We start from the raw sequence: 18,802 nt of genomic DNA, 5'->3' as shown, positions 1-18,802 counted from the left end.
TCCTCATCTTGTCTTTTCATTCCAAAGAGTGGATAGCTAAGGAAGAAAGAAAAAAATAAATAAATAAAGCAAGAGACAAAGAAAGCAAGATAGATAGATAGAAAGAAACAAACAAAGAAAGAAACTCAGTCCATCAGTCCCTCTGTCCGTCTATCCTTCCTACCATTTTAAACAGTGTCCAGTGACCTCCTTCAGTCATTTAACTGTATTCTTAAAAGGGAGATAGGTTGATCACAAAAATAAATTAAGTTATGTATGTTTAAATAATAATCCTTAATTGTGGCATCCAAGCAAAATGGTGTTAAAAAAAAAATCATAAAATTTTTCTGATTGATTCATTGTCATAGCCATAGTAATTATGAGTACTGAAATTGAGAAAGACAATTTAATGCATGTAGATCATTTAATGCTATTTTATTTTAATTGGTTAATTGATTATAAAAACAACAACAACAACTATTATTATTATTATTATTATTATTATTATTATTATTATTATTATTATTATTATTATTATAGTAGTAGTAGTAGTAGTAGCAAGAAGAAGAAGATACAGTTTTGTCATTTGAGATGGAATAGACAGTTCCCAAAGAAAGCACATTAAATCCTCTTAATTTAGTAGCTACTATAAATTGTTGATTAACTACTGTGTGTGTGTGTGTGTGTGTGTGTGTGTGTGTGTGTGTGTGTGTAAAATTGTGGACCCAGTGTCAGGTGCTGAAATTTTACAGAATTATACAATAATATAATATTCTGTATGTAACTTTGTGACAGCAGGCAGTAATGGGACAGGGTCATCTTAAATGATTCCCAGGATGACTTTCAGAAGGCCTTCTGTTGGGAATACACCACTTAATAACTTCTCATGCACTTTCTCCCCAAAGACTCAGAGCTTCACAACTTCTTTGTGCATGATAATTAATAAATGTATCTCTTCTAGAGATGCACAGATACTAAATTTCTTGGCCGATAACGATAACTGATACAGATAGTTCTGCCTTTTATGCCTTCTTATGAATTAATTATAATTACTTCCACAATTCTGAAAAAAATGCAAATAAAAACTTTATTCTCTCCATTTCAACAAGTTGTTTCACAGTCACTGGTCTCATAAACAGAAAACACATTACTCACATTAACATTAACACTTTAACTAAATTCTGAAGATTAAAGTAAGATTTCTTAACTTGTTGAATGTTATTAATTCATATTAACACTGACTGAATTCTAAAGTGTGTGAGTGTGTATGTGAGTATGCCCTACGATGGATTGGCACCCTGTACAGGGTGTACCCCGCCTTGTGCCCGATGCTCCCTGGGATAGGCTCCAGATTCCCCGTGACCCTGAAAAGGATAAGCGGTATAGAAGATGGATGGATGGATGGATGAATTCTAAAAAAAAAATCACACAAGCATTTCAACTTCAACACTGACATCAAACTGGTAATATATAACATAAACTTTTTTATATATATTAACATTAACTGGATATGAAATGCACTACTTTACAAATATATTTTTCTGTGCAATACATACTTTTTTCTCAACTCATCTTCATTTAAATCTTTCAATAGTGAACTGGCACTTTAATTCAGCGCGAGCAGCTCGAGCACCGTGGCAAAAAAATAAGAAATTAGACTCGACGCCGAAACTCCCGCTTCACTGCTGCTCACTTCCGATGTAAAATTTTAGTAGTGCGGCGCTTACAGAGCTTGCAAACTGCAGTTTTGTTGTCATTCCACACAAGAGACATCTTCTTTACACACAGCACGAAATCAATGTGTTTTCCCACCCTCTTTTGATTGACAGGATATAATCTGCCCTGATCATCTGATGTTTTTAAACTATCAGCCGATGGCCAATAGCGTGAAAGATAGCCTTTATTGGCTGATACATCTGTGCATCTTTAATCTCTTCATATTATTGCAGCTGCCCAGTTGTTTGTGTTTGCCCTTGATAGTACTCACTCAAATTATCTTAAGAACTAATTAAAGAAATTTAAGTTTGCATTTATATTTGACTGTATTATACATGATCTTTCAGATCTTAATGCTTCCATCTGGGGAATTCGTAATTATTCATTATACCACAGTGTTATGTAATTCTCAAATCTGATTGATGAGATGTTGATTAAGAGCAGCTATGACAGTAATACCGACTGCATGCCAGCTCACAAGTATACATTAAGGTGCTGCTATATGTTATCATTTGTAAAGTAACAGCAAATTCATAGGGAATTTTATGGCGACTAATTAAAAAAATAATTAAAAATGTATTTAACAAAGTAAAATGCATAATAATTTCAAGATAACTTGAAGTTATCTCTAAAGAGATGGCTATTTAACATGGAAGTTCTCCCGTGTGAATTTTTATTCTTCAGGACAAAGCACTTTAGTAACATGAAAAGCTGCATTTTTTAAATTTATTTTTATTTATTTTTTTTTTGTAACTTATTAACTTCAAGTGAGAAAAATTTTTTTTTCACTGATCTATATTTTTATACACTGATCTATACTGATCTATATTTTTGTGGACATTCCACACCATTAAATATAGTTATTAATGGATACAATCTACATTGTCTTGCTTTAATACATTTTATTATATAATTTCTGTAAAAAAAAAAATAAATTAACTTTTGGGGTGGTATCAGTAACTCTGCTTCCTGTCAGGCCATATGACCCCCCATTCTTGATTATTTTCCTATAAGAGAGCCCTGTAATATTTTATTTAATTGCTTAATTAAGGTTCTATTAATGTTGAAATTATTACCATTGATGAAATCGGATTAAAGGAATGCAGAAATAGAAAACAATTTCCAACTACATGCTTCACTGTAGCGGAAATTTCATCTATAAGCTTTGGCTCAATACAGGGCTTTCTTAATGCACTGAATCATGTCATTTATTTATGAAGATAGACTTTCCTGTAGACATTGTGCATAGATGATCTTCAGTGAGCTGGTTGAATGGATATTTTATTGAGCAAACGCTCTCATGGTTCCAGTAATTCTTGGCAGCATAACGATGGCTTAGATGCTCCACATGGTGTAGGAGACCCAGCAGTAGGCAGAAATAATTAGAGTGTTAAAGCAAACCTTCTTTATCAGACACATGGCAGTACAGACAGGGTTTGTGTGAAGGACAGTGAAGACAATATTCTACTGATGTCACTTTCACTGTAGACATACTGCTGCCATATGTACAAGTTCACAAGTTAAGTGACAGTTAAATAAGACAGTTACTACAGTGTTCAAATATTTTGTAATAGGAAAATTTAACGAGCTATAAATTGGCAGCATTTTCTAGAAATCCTCTATATGTAATGCATGTATAAGGTGCTATGTGACATGAACAATGTCTTATAACAGATAGCATAATGTATTATAAGTATTTATATTCATATACATATATATAACTATATCAGATCTTGTATCAGACCATCCAATATTTAGGTGAGCAAAAGTATAGGAACAAATAAGTCTTGACATAGACTAAATTAAATGGTTCTCTTCAGGAGTCACCCTTTTCAGGAGGTGAAATGTTGCTCAATTGGTTTAAGGTCTAGTAGTCGACTTGGCCAGTCTAAAATCTTTCACTTTCCCCCCTGATGAAGTCATTTGTTGTGTTGGCAGTGCTTTTTGGGTCATTGTCTTGCTGCATGATAAAGTTCTTCCCAATTAATTTGGATGCATTTCTCTGTAAATTGGAGAAATACATCCAAAATGTTCCTGTAAACTTCTGAATTCATTCTGCTGCCACCATATGCTGCTGTTACATCATCAATAAAGATTAGTGAGCTTGTTCCAGAAGCAGCCATGCAAGCCCAAGCCATGACAATACCTCCCCCATGTTTCACAGATGAGCTTCTACATTTTGGATCATGAACAGATCCTTTCTTTCTCAGCATTTTGTTTTTATGTTGTTTAACAGATATACATATACATACCAGGAAATAAAAGCTAAAATTCTTAACTCTCTTCCCAGATTTATCTTTGATCTCAACCCCAAATGTCTTCATTCTACAGCAAAAAAAAAATAATAATAATAAATTTGATCTTGCCGTTCCAATAGTTTTGGAGGTGATATACAAAGCTTCTCTCCTGTTGGTTTGTATGAATGTATACAAACAGTAAGAAGAGCTGAATACTGGTAATATAATTTGATGGTGAGATCTATTTAACTGTTCACTGTGATAAACCATGCTGACAGACAACCGTTAAGTAAACTGATGCACATAATTCACTTTAAATGTTCAGATGTTCCATCTATGACCCCCCCCCCCCCCCCCCTGCTGAATGTTTATACGGTTTTATGAAGTGGCAAATCCTCCTCCTCTCATTCTGCTTTTTTATGCATCCTGCTGTTTCATGGTGTTTGGTTTGCTTCATTTACATCAACCGTTAATTGGCCCAGATTATTGTGGTTATGATTTTCAAGCTGTAGCCTTAGAGATGAAGTAATTCCAAAGCATTCTTTCTTACTGGGGGAAAAAAAAAAAAAAAAAAAACACTTAAATTAAATCCCTTTAACATATTTGAACATATTTTTATTAAACTGGATAGTCAACTTCATTAATTATGATGGTTACTGTTGTTTGCTAATTATGATGTTTACTAACTGTGCTCAAAAGAACACTAAGACCTAACTAGCAAACCATTTTTGGGGCTTGCTAGCCACAGTATCAATAAAATAATATACAAATTGGACAATATTGTGGAAACAGTAATGGCAACCATGAAAGAAGTCATCTCTAGACTGAATCTTACATTTTATTTAACCCCTGATTATAATATATGATCTAAGCATTTAAGTGAATGTTCTTTGATGTGTATTGTTTTCACTTCTCTTATACTGAATAAGGGTATCTCTCAAATGCTTTAAATGTAAATCTAAAATGTAATCACAACTTTATTAGATAAGATCCTATTCAATATTATTGGCTTTTAAGCAAGTTCCATATTTTGTCACCCTTCAAGCAAATGCAATACACAAAATATAATGGTGATGTGAACTACTACCTGCCTGACAGTCCTCAAACTGGACTACTACCAAAGCCACTACCTTGCTCTGTCTCACTTTACCTGCTGCACTCAGCTGTTCCACACACCTTTATTACACTGTTTATTATGCACATAGATTGCACTTAAATGTTATCTGCTTCTGATAAAGGGTTTACAAACAAAGATGAACATTGCGGAAATGATTTCTATAAAGCCAATATACATAAATCATTATAACTATGCTTATAGTTCTTTGTGAATTGGTAATGACTCCTTGTAAGTATCTAATAATGTCTAATAATGCTTCATAAAGCCTTAATAATGTTCTATAAATTATCCATCATAACTTATAGTCATATACTCAAGCATCACAATTCATCACAACATTTACATATAAATAATAACCTGTGAATAATTATAGAGCAACTGTAATATCTATGAAATATGATTAAAAACATTAGAAACATTTAAAATGTCATCACTGGATAATTTTTTTTTTCATTATATTTTGTAACACACTATTAACTTTATTTTTGGAACATGATATGGTAACAATTAATTCTGGATTAAATACAAAAACCGACAAAGATATATACTTGCATCAAAAAATGGCAAGAACACAAACACACACAGGAGTTCGTCCGTCGATTTCGACGAAGACCGAAGTTTCCATTTATGCCTCCATTATAGAGAAGTTTGAAGTGGAGCGGCGCTTCTATGTACAACAAGCCCTATGCGGGCACGAAATGTGTGACCACAATGTGGGCAGACTGGTTGATTCCTGTGTTGTGGTATGGGCCTTTGGCTTCCGGCTTGTTTTCTGCCTTGGCGCTTCCTTCTTGCTTCGTCGATTCTTTTTTCTTCGTAGGCTGTATAGTTCCTTGTTTCACTTATCTAAGCCAGGCATTTCGATCTTGTGCAATAATTTCCCAGTTGTTATGATCAATGTTGAGGTCCTTCATGTTCATTTTCAGTGTATCCTTGAAGCATTTCTTCTGTCCACAGCGAGATCGTAATCCAGCTACAAGTTCGCAGTATAGGATACGTTTGGGAAGGCGCGCATCCGACATTCTGCTGATGTGACCGGCCCAGCGCAGTTGAATTTGTTTCAGCATTGTGAAAATGCTGGGTAGTTTTGTTTGCTCCAGAACTTCAGTATGGGATTCTGTCCTGCCATTTGATGCCGAGTATACATAGAAGGCAATTGAGGTGAAAGTGGTTCAATTTCCTGGCGTGCCATTGGTAAATGGTCCAGGTTTCCGAGCCATAGTTCATGGAGGACAGGACGATGGCCTTGTACATACAGAGCTTCACCGAGAGGTTAACTCCACGTTGATTCCAAACTGATGACCTTAGACTTCCGAAAGCGCAGCTGGCTTTTGAAATCCGGGAGATCACTTCATCATTAATTAGCACATGCCGAGAAACAGTGCTTCCGAGATAGGTGAACTTGTCAACGGTAGATAGAAGTCGATTGTTGACCCGCAACACAGGTTCTTTGTAGGGCGTGCCAGGAGCAGGTTGATGCATAACGACTGTTTTGTCGGTGCTGATGGTGAGTCCGAAGTTGTCGTAGGTTGCGGAGAACAAGTCCAGGCTCCTTTTCATGTCCATCGCGGTGGTGGCATTGAGGGCACAGTCGTCGCTCTTTGCGGAAACCGCATTGTGTTTCCGGCAGGAAAAAGTGTTTGCGGAAACAAACACTGCCGGAAACAAACACACACACACACACACACACACATATGCACACAGTGTCTACTTCACTGAAAACTTTCTTAGGTGCTACTTTTGTGTCTCCTTGTGATAAATGATATGTTATATGTTATCAAGGAATCATTTTCAGGAATCAGAGAATTATTAGAGCTTTTTTTTTTTTAAAAAAAAAAAGCTAATAAAAATTCTTGCAATGAATAATTATTAGTATACATTTACAATTCATAGAAAAAAGCACAGTTATAAAAATAATAATAATAATAAGAAGAAGAAGAAGAAGAAGAAGAAGAATATGGGCTTCATAGAAAGTGTTACTGTCATTCCTTATAGGAGTTGTTGCATTATACTGCATATTATATTGTCTAACAAATAGACGATGAAACATCATCCTAATTTGTACTGTACTGTTGTTCTGTTCTTGTTGTTGGCAGAGTTTACTGTATAGTGTAACAAATACCTTGATTTATTCCTGACACTTGAAATAAATGAATGTCGAATGAATGCATGCATTTATTGTATTTATTAAATTTTGTTGCTGTCTACTCTTCTCTGCTGCTGCCCTGTGTAAAATGTAGCTGCAGGTAACCTGTATTTCATTCCTGACTGTCTGTGATGAGAAGAAATGACAGAAAAGCTCGACTTGTCTTGAATATAACTGATGAGGCCCCATCGGATCAGTGAAAAAAATGCCTTTGAGATTCAAAAGTCCAGATGTCTACGCTTACTATATCAAGAAATAGAAAATTGCATGTCTTTTTGAATCAGCAGTTATATATGACAAGCTGACAATCAACCTAAAGAATGACAAGGGCATTTACAGCTCACATGAATGCTTTACCTGTAAAGCGCTTTTCACATTCAAATAACTTCACTTGATTTTGCTTTGACAGATTTCTTTACAAACCAAAAGAATAATTAATTATAATGCAGTATATGCCCACCTTCATACCACTACCAGTGCATTGAATGGTAAAAACAGAAAATGTATACAATATAAATGCATTTATAATGCATTATGTATACAAGATTAAAAGAAAATGTAATCAAATGAGGCCTAAACAGATGAAGGATAGAGGGAGGAATGTGGTAATGGGCCATTATCAAGCAATAAAGTGTTAATACTCAAAAATTATTTGCACAGTACAGCTTTCACATGTATGTTTTTTCTTTTTCTTTTTTTTTTTTTGCATCTAATGATTTTGAAATTGTTCTTTCATTACAGTTTGGTATATTACAGTAGTTAATTATATTAAACATTACTTACTGTCTTTTTATATTGAAGTTTTGAAACTGTCTAAACACTATATCTGATAGGAGGAATTGATCTGATTGTTTGCTCCAAAGTTGTGTATCTCCTTATTCTTACTTTTTGACATAGCAGAAACATGTTATATAAAAAAGTGACTTAAAACATATACAGTATGACTGTCAGTGATTCTTCCCATACTCACACTCACACATTGCATGGTCATGTATAAACCTAATTTGGATAAAATGATTTTACCAGTCACAGAAATATAATATAATATACAGAAAGTATGTGACTCTAATTAGCAGATTGTAGCTGCTGTTCTTCGTGAATGCTGAATAATTCATTTCTTCTTATTTTCCACCTCCTAATGTAATTCTCTCTGTTCACTGTGTTCTGTGCCACATTTGAAATCTGGCAATAAAAAAGAGCATGCTGCATTTGCAGACATTGTGTTCTTTCCAAGACCGTCTTTTTATGTTGACATATCCGGGCATCCTAAAATACCATGTGTTCTGCAGGTCCTTCTTTAACAAGTTCAGTAACAAGATGTTCTGGTCTTATCAATGGTGCTTCAAGTCACCCTCTCAGCTGGAGCTCAACAAAATCAGGTGTTAAATTAATACCTCTAGTGTACAGTGAAGCAATATTGGTTTCACAGGAACGCTTTAGGTGTTAATTTAACATTGGTACATTTGTTGTTGGAGGTGGTTGTTAATGGTGTTGGTGAAGTGTGCACAAGCCCACTCAAGTGCCTAATAACGTGCATCCACACCTTGTAATGAGCAGCTATGACTCCTTGAGATTTTAGCACTCAGAGGTACTTCACTTTGCATCTCTTGCATCAATAGCAATGATTTCCAATGAGTGACATTTATAGATTCCTCTAGAATGTTTGTAAAACTAATAATTGCACCAGCAACAATCATTTTCAGCAATCAACTACACTGAGGGGTCTCTACTTTGCTTAAGTTGCTTAAGTCAAAGATGTACATAAATAAAATAATTGCAATTATAAATAATAAATGCACATCGGTGTGCAATTGGACAGTAGTTCTGGTTGTAAAATGAATGATACGTTTATATTAATGCACTCAATCTAATGCATTATTGTTTCTATAGTAACAGATCATACAGGTCATACAGGTCAAAGGTCAGTGTTCATGACTCCACTATCAGAAAGACACTGGGCAGAAATGGTATCCATGGAAGAGTGGCGAGGCGAACACCACTGCTAACCCAGAAGAACATTAAGGCTCGTCTGAATTTTGTCAAAGCATACCTTGATGATAATCAAACCTTTTTGGAGAATGCTCTGTGAATTGATGAGTTGAAAGTGGAACTGTTTGGAAGTCAGGGATCCTGTTACATCTGGCATAAGCCAACCACAGAATTCCATAAAAATATCATCATATGTACAGTCAAGCATGGTGGTGGAAGTCTGATGGTGTGCGGATACTTTGCTGCTTCAGGACCTGGGCAACCTGCAATAATCCAGTTATTGGAAGTGTTTGGTTGCAGTTACTGCTGCTAAAGGTGGCACAACCAGATTTTAAGTTTAAGGGGGGCAATTAGTTTTTCATTTTGGTGATATTTGCTGGATATTTTTTTTGCTTCCTTTAAAAAAAATAAAGATTTAATCCCACTTATTCCTTTAACTTCCACTTTTGTAGGAAGGCTTTCCACTAGCTTTTGGCACATAGATGTGGGGATTTGTGTTCATTCAGCCATTGTGTTCATTCAGCCACAAGAGCATTAGTGAGGTCAGGCACTGTTGTTGGGTGAGGAGGCCTGGGGTGCAGTCGGCATTCCAGTTGATCCCAAAGGTGTTCAGTGGGGTTGAGGTCAGGGCTCAGTGCAGGACACTCGAGTTCTTCCACTCCAACCTTGGCAAACCATGTTTTCATGGACATTTATTTGTGCATAGGGCCTTCGTCATGCTGGAAAGATGATAAAGACATCCTATACAATTGTGTGCTTTCAACTTTTGTAGCAACAGTTTGGGAAAGAACCACATATAGGTCAAATTTTGGCCATATAGTGTACTTGTAGGGCTGATGCTCCACATAATCTAATACTAATAATGAATGGATTTACAACAATATGCTGCTGTTTAACAAAGAAAAATGTATAATTGTTTATGCAGTGAAGTTTTTTTTTTTGTTAGGCAATGGAATGGATGGATGGATTGGGTATGGCAGATACTCCACATAACTAAAGTGAATAATTATACAGATTAAAAATGTGTTGAAATTTAACAAAGCAAAAATTGTTTACATGATGATGAAGGAGTCACCAATGGCAGTGCTTGTAACAGAGGTACAGTTTTCTGGCACAGACATAAATTTGTAACCTGTTTTCATAAGCCTCTAAGACACTACAGGATATCTGTGTGCAAACCTCCATTAAATTTTGCCCTGTCTCGATGTTTCCTTAACTTACATTGTCCTGACAATTATGTTGCTTATTTTTGTGGACAGTAAGTACTTTGTTCTGTGTTGCATATGACATTGTTCTATGTAACCTTTATGTTTTTATAAATTAATACTATAAATAAAAACACTGGACTTTGTTTCCACTTTGTTTCTCTGTAACAAAATGCCCTTTTTTCTGCCTTATTAATTTAGGGATGTAGGGGGGTAACAGTTTATAGCTGCTATAACATAAATTATAATAGGAACTAATTTGTCTAGCAGATGTTCTACAACATCAAATGTAACTATATATGGATATGAAATGTGGTGTAGCATACTACTCTTTAATAAATTGAAAATTGTAGCCGAAGCATTGACCAATTGCAATAGTATAAGAGAAATAAACAATCTGGGACTATAATGGCATCACACCACCCTCTTTTTGATTGTCCTATAAAAGCACATCTTATTGTGTTTTATTTATTATGTGTGATACCTTTATAAAAGTATTTCAACCTAATCATTGCATATATAAACTATTTGTGCATATCTTTAGCTAGTTTCTGACATGAATTTTCTTACAGTCTTCCTTTAAAATGATCCAAGAATACACTGTAGATTTTAATTAATCCCCAACTGAAAATTGCATTGGCCTAAATTATGCAGCTTTTGACATAAAGTAGCCCACTCTGAGTCATTTTTCTGGTTGCCATGGTAAGTGGGCCATCTTGTAGATTAAGTAGAAAAAATTGTTCAAAATGGAGATGTTTTCTGTTTTTTTTTTTTTTTTGCACAGAGTCATCTGCAGTTGCACGTCTGTTTCTCTGTTTGGAAAATAAATTCCATATATCATAATGGTGTGGGTGATGACATTTATCTCTCTGTATGTTTTTTTCCCTCCTTCTTCCTCTTAATAATCACTTTGTAGGCCAGTTGATTAGGGCGAACACCGCATTAATTAATCTGTTTGAGTAGAGACTCGGAAAATGGCTGAGAGTTTTATTTTGTGAGCAATATTTTGTGTTAATTAAAATGTTAATCAGCCAGGATCCCTGAAGCCAGAGTCTGAGTCAGAGACCTTTTTTTTTTTAGGTCAAAATGAGCTTGTCTTCCTTGGACACTGCCAACACTAATAAACCGGCAGAATCAAAACTTTGAAAGTCATGGCATGCTAATTTCTTTTTCCTGAGGAAGTCTTAGACATTTACAATTATCAATATAAACAAATTCTAAAGGTTAATTAATAGTTAAAAACGACCTGCTCCATGCCATTTGTAACGCACATGATTTGTGCTACATTCCTAACAGTGGCATTAATGAATCTGTCAGCACAAGCAAACAAATATGTAATTCCCCAATTAAATTTATTATAATAGCACCAAATTAATAATTCAGAATAAAATGCTGCTAAAGAACATAATACCAGAAAGAATTTAGGAAAATCCAGGAAAATTTAGATTAATAGATTCAGCTACTTACTTTCTCAAGCATTATGCTTAACGACACCTGCTCATTTATCATTTTACTCTAGTAATATAGCCATTAATTATCTTCCACTTACAGAGTTATCACCATTAACTGACAATCACTGACAGTGCTCGCATCAATAAATATCAATGAAGTAATAGCCAGTCATTTCATTTTATTAATATGCACAACTTAGGTCTTTATGAGCAGTACTTTAATGCTTAACTCATCCTAAAAGTTAACTAAAAGGAAGGGCTTGCTCCAAATTGCTTCATAATGCCTCAGATAAGTCACTCTGCACTGAGACATGAATGAAGAGATGACAATATATTACATTCCTTCCTCATCCTTTCATCTTGAATGGCTGGGACCTCCTCTGCCTGGCTCGATGACTGACTCTTGACATCTATAATAAAGCTGTTGGCTGGAGTTGGAAGAATAAAAGGGAAAGTTCTTAACGTCAGCAGTGACTGCTTTTGAATGACTAGAGGAAAAGTAAAGAGAGATGGGCAGCAGTTCAGGGAATATATTTTATATACAAGATATCCCTGAGTAGTGCAGACAGCACATTTACAGAGCTGAGTTTAAATCCCAGTTGCATCATGTGCTATCCATAACCAGCATTCTCAAAACCTTTGTGAAGGTGTGATAACCCCAAAAATCCAATAAAACACTGCATTTGCAGCAAAAATGACACCAGGAATTTAGTTATTTTTACGATGTTAAGTGTTCATGAAGCTCTTTGTGTTTCCTATCATTGGCTGTGTTTGTGTGTGTTGTGTAGGAGGCATGTTTTTACATCTTAGTGGGGACCAAATATCCTCACAAGGATATAAATATCTGACATGTTTAACTCGTGTGGAGATTTGTCTGGTCCCCATAAGGAAAAGCTAAAAAAAATCCAGTGTGATGGAAGGTAGTGGAGCCATATTTGTAATATGTGGTGATGAGATGCCTTGCTCTTTAACACACACTACATGTTTAAAATTATTGACATCAGTAGTGCTTATTCATTTCATAAATAAATCCAATGTTGTTATATTTCATGATGACTCACTGACATTATAGTTCAGCTCTCTGCATGCATTTTCAAATGGTAGCTTTCACTGCACTGTCATTTCCATTGTAGTGTCAGTGCTAGCTTTAATGAGCAGAGGACCAGGCCTTTAATTCTCTATCAATCATGTGTCATGTTAATCCTCTCTACATTCACTGCCTCTCTTCTATTTTCCATCTAAAGGCACAAATATGTTTGGATGCATTATCCCTGCATTGTTGAGTGCTTCTCCCATTTCCCAAAGCCTCCATATATATCTCTTCATTCTTCTCTCTCTCTCTCTCTCTCTCTCTCTCTCACTCTGTCTCTCTCATAACTAACACCCACTCATGACTTGCAGCTGTTCCAATTCCCTATTCTCCCTGCCACTGCATCAGACTCACAGGGACAAAAACTGGCCTACTTGCTCTTGTGTGTTGCTCTTATTTAACACAGCAAGGTCATTACTTTATTGCTAAAACAATTTGAAAACACTGTATCATTCTTTATTAAGATGCCAAGGGAGAAATGAAAATAGCCGATTTTTGTCGGTTTTCATCCCCTTCACCTTACTTCGCTCCTTCTGGCTTTGTTTTATGGGGAAGAGAACCATTACATCAGTGGTGACAGATAGGGCCACAGTTCATTAATGTTAAAGGTTCTGAGGTGCCATTAAGGGACCTTACACCAATGTCAGTTGCAGTTGATTGCAATTACAGATAACAAATAAATAATTCAAGTCTTTTTTTGTATGTTTGTGAGAATGTAACCATGTAGGTAGTTGAGAGATATTTTATTTTGCATTGCACTTCATCAAGAGCACAGTTCACATCTCTAAACAGTCATTAAAATATTATCATAGAATGTTATTTAATGTAACATCAGTATGGCATGTTGAAAATATCATGTCAATGCACTGTCTATCCCTTATAGGGTTACTGTTTGTCCCTCTGGGGGAAGTTTTATGTTGAACCCTACAGCAGAACGGTTTTCAAGTAGAACCCTGTAATGAAGCTAAGAAGCTGTAACTATCCAAGGAACCCCTTAAAACCCCTTGCTAATTTGTTTTGGCATTTACCCTGTTTTTTCCCCACTGTCTCCCAAATTTGGTCACCTGCCAATTCCCACCTCCCAGCCAGTTCTCCCCATCATACGGCAGTTACCAGAGAGGGTGAAGGCTAATACATGCTTCCTCCAAGACACATGAGGTCAGACAACCACATCATTTAAAAACTGCTGCTCATGCTGCATTATAAGACAGCATAACACACTCAGAGGAAAACACTATCGCCCCTTTTCTGTATGCTGTACACAGGTACCCATGATTGACTAGTATCACTGTGATTTATACAGGAGATAGAATATGCCATCCCTTACACCCAGACAGCTCCCGTCCATGGATGGCTGTGGCATCAGTGGATTTTGAATTCACTTTTCTGTTACACCAGTTTTTTTTTTTTTTTAATTTCCAGGGCAATGGTATTTTCAAGCCTACTTTGGTTCAAAATTGTGTTCACTTTATGGCCACATGGGACTATTGCACAGTCACAAAATGCCAGAATGGTATTTCCCTGACATCAGATGTGCTATTTCAGTGGATGTTTTTATGTCACCACACTTCAGCAAATATTCTACTTCACCCAGTTACTAACTAAAAACATCTTGTGTATTTATTTTATCTGAAAAAATAAAAGAAAAAATACAAGCAAGGACACTACATAGATTTAATGGAATCAATGAAATATCTTTAAAAAAAAACAAAACAAAACAAAAAAAAACACCCAACCACATACAAATATATTTTCCTCATAAAAATATGTTATTAGTCAGTATAAATTCTCTGTCGTCGAGGCTCAAACAAGTGAGAGACCCTGGCACAAAATAAGACAAAAAAACAAAAAAAACAAAACCACACACACATTTTTATAAACTTTGTTATACAGTGGGTTATATCTACCAGTAAAATATCAATGGGAAATATATAAGTAAAATCTAATAGATTATTATCATGAAAATGTCACTGTGTTTCACAGAGTAGCCTAAAAGGACCTTGTTACCATTGTCATAAAAATACCAAAAAAATATAGGTGCCACACCCATACTTGCCAACACTGTGATATTGTGGCTATTTGTCTATGAATGTGACATTATCATGAACATAGAAACTTTTTTCTACTTGCTTGTGCTTTAGGATGTCTAATCTAAATAAAGAGAATGACTTGGAATGTGTAGAAAAAGTTAAACCTCAAAAAATATCAAATCAACTTCCTTCAACAGAAAGATCTAGATGGGATATCTAATCTTGGCTGTAGATTATATAGGCTGCATTATGGTTGCATAGTCATGACTTCTGGCAGTCCACAATATCATTTCAAATATATAGAAAAGCTAATATCTGGGGGTTTAAACTGCAGAAATACCATAAAACCCTACGACAGATTAAAAAGCTTTTTTTAAAGGGAAAAAAATATTGTGCATACTGTGCTGATTTATTCATGCTGCAATATCTCACCAGCTCATATCTGCAGAGAGCTGAAGAAGAGCCAGAACCTCAGTGAAAGTGCCAGGGGAAAGGGGCTGCTCATTTCCACACAAATAACCATGCGATGTTGACCAAATTAACAAACAGAGACCCTGGAAATCACTCGCCACTCAGACCCCCCCCACCTCCCCGGCCTAACCACCAACTACCCCCCCACCCCCCCAGTCCTGTTTCACACTCTGCCAATCTCCCTTCGCCCTCGTTTTCCCAGTCCCACTGATTACACAAACCCAATGACACCACCGCTTGCAAATATCAAATATGAATTTCAAGTGGCTTTTTATCTTGTTCCCTTCCACTAAAATAAAGATCGGATGAAAAGTGACAGGCTCATTTCTTCAGGACTTCCACTGAATAACAAAATCTCTGTCAAAATGAAGTCTGCATAATTGGTTGAGATGTTGGACAAGTGACGACTGCCTCTCCCATTGTAAAATAAATAAATAAATAAATATAAAAAAATAAATAAGTATTGTGAACTGTTGTCACAAAATGTCTGCCACAAGCTCAATTAACAATGTGTGGGGTCAGATGGAGTGTTTCTTTTTAATACAGATTGGTTTTTACTCAAGGGTAATGTGTACACTCTTAGTAAGGCTTTGCTGTATGAGTATTTGAGAGTGGATGAGTGTGGAAAAGTCCAGAGCAGTACGTAAGGGATGTGAAATTGGTAATATGGAAAACTTGTTGCAGGAGACAGTCAAAGCTGGTTTCATTTAAAATGGCTAAGAAAGATCTGGAGACAGTTTTAATATACAAGTAGTAAACTTACAACTGAATCTAGAACGCTTACATTTTATACAACAGCTAATAGTTTTCGGATAATTCTGGTAACTGTATTCTGCTACTTGTTCATTTTTTTTTAGCATTTGTGTGTGCTTCATCCATTCATGTGAATAATTGCATTCTGCAATGTGATAAGACCCCAATACCAAGTGGAGCCCTAATGGACAAGATAAGCGTGATATTTGATCATCTGTTTCTGAATTAAAAGCCTGTTTATAGAGAGATTTGAAATCTCAGCACTGATTACTTCCTGACATACTTGAAGCATGTGATAAATTGTCTTGCATCTTGTCATATTTGTGCAATATACCCTTTCCGTAGCTCATGCTGATTCAACATCAGTCTTTTAGCTAATTGTGTTTTCTTCATGTCAAATGTACAGAAAAATTAAATTACACATTTTCCTGAATTCAAAGTTAACCCTTTTTGGAGGCTTTGTACAGAAATATTTAACACAGCTGCCCAAATACTCGCTAAACAAAATTGGCATGGCCATATTTGTACATGCTGCAAATCATGCAACTCCTATTTTGTATCAAAGATTTCTTTTTTAAAAAAAGGTCCTAAAATGTTGATAAATGTCAAATGAATCTGTCAGCCAGTAATGATTAATTACATATTACATTTTTATTGACACTGCAGTACAAACTGCCTCAATGCTTTTCAGAGTGTCAATAAAAATATCATAATATCTCTACTCTCTGGCAAATGAACCATTATGATTCACAAGAAAGAACCAAATTAATATAAAAAGTGGATGAAAAAGCTAAAAACACCTACATTTTCTCCACTACAACTGTTTTTTTTGGTGGGAGAAAATTTTCAATACAACCCACAAATGTTCCAGTGTACCACTTCTTTTTCAACTATCTGTATAAATCATGGACAGCATTCTAGAGAACACACTTTAATGTTGCTGAAATAAATGAAGACAATCATGCTGTTTACTTAATTTACTATGGCTTTTACAAAGACACTAAACAGATGTAGATGCCAGTTGTACAAGTCTGAATCTCATTCAAAATACCTTCTCATAGGCATTTACAAAAGAATTGGTTTGTTTTTGTAAGCTACATGGGAGCCTTTGCTTCATAAACTGAAGTGTTCCAAAAGACAATGATGTGGCATTTATTGTATGAACTGAGTGCAGAATGTACACGGGGGTACACTGCATAATGATGATGGTTGGAAAGGTCATGTCCAGATGCATTTATGAAGTTTATTCAGAGGTGTCATCTTGTCTTAATGATTTGTTTACAAATCTTAACTTCCTCATGATCTCAATTTTAAATATTTTAATATGCCAGGAGCTTAGTAGATGGTAAATTGGTTTAGTGCTTGATATATATGATGTTTAATGATCTTACTAATAAGCATGTTACATGTACTGAGCTTCCAAATAAAAAAAAAATATTTTAAAAGTAAACCATGTACACCCCCAATTCCAAAAAAAGACGGGACACTGTGTAAAATGTAAATAAATGTAAATAAAAACAAAATGCAATGATTTGCAAATTGTATAAACCTGGATATTATTCACAATAGAACAGAGAAAACATATCAAATATTTGAACTGAGTAAATGTATCATTTTAAGAAAAAAAGAAGGTAATTGTCAATTTCATGGTTGCAACACGTGTCAAAAAACGTTGGGACGGGGTAACAAAAGGCTGGAAAAGTAAATGTTACTAAAAAGAAACAGCTGGAGGTTAATTGGCAACAGGTCAGTAACATGATTGGGTATAAAAAGAGTACCTTAGAGAGTCAGAGTCTTTCAGAAGTAAAGATGGGCAGAGGTTCACCAATCTGCAAAAAACTGCGTCTACAATTTGTGGAACAATTTCAGAATAATGTTCCTCAATGTAAAATTGTGAAGACTATAAATATCTCATCAGCTACAGTATATATCAACATAATATCATCAACAGATTCAGAGAATCTGGAGAAATCTCTGCGTGCAAGGGACAAGGGTGAAAATCAATATCGCATGCCCGTGATTTTCGGGCCCTTAGGCGGCACTGCATTAAAAACGGACATGATTCTGTAATGGAAATCACTGCATGGTCTGAGAAACACCTCCAGAACTCATTGTCTGTAAACACAGTCTGCCGTGCCATCCACAAATGCTGGTTAAAGCTCTATCACGGAAAGAAGAAGTCATATGTGAACATGATCCAGAAACGCCACCGTCTTCTCTGGGCCAAAGCTCATTTAAAATGGACTGAGGCAAAGTGGAAAACTGTTCTGTGGTCAGACAAAGCGAAATTTGACATTATTTTTGGAAACCATGGACGCCACGTCTACTAAACTAAGGAGGACTAAAGAGGAGAGGGACCATCCAGCTTTTTATCAGTGTTCAGTTCAAAGCTTGCATCTCTGATGGTATAGGGGTGTATTAGTGTCTATGGAATGGGCAGCTTGCACATCTGGAAAGTCACCATCAATGCTGAAAAAAAAACTCTCTAAGATACTCTTTTTAACCCAATCATGTTACTGACCTGTTGTCAGTTAACAGAATTAGTTGCAAAATGTTCCTCTAGTTGTTTCTTTTTAGAAACACTTACTTTTCCAGCCTCTTGTTGCCCCAGTCCCAGC

This window comes from Ictalurus furcatus, chromosome 1 (assembly GCF_023375685.1).
Source record: "Ictalurus furcatus strain D&B chromosome 1, Billie_1.0, whole genome shotgun sequence".
Taxonomy (NCBI): domain Eukaryota; kingdom Metazoa; phylum Chordata; class Actinopteri; order Siluriformes; family Ictaluridae; genus Ictalurus; species Ictalurus furcatus.
Note: the sequence above shows the minus strand (reverse complement) of the source record.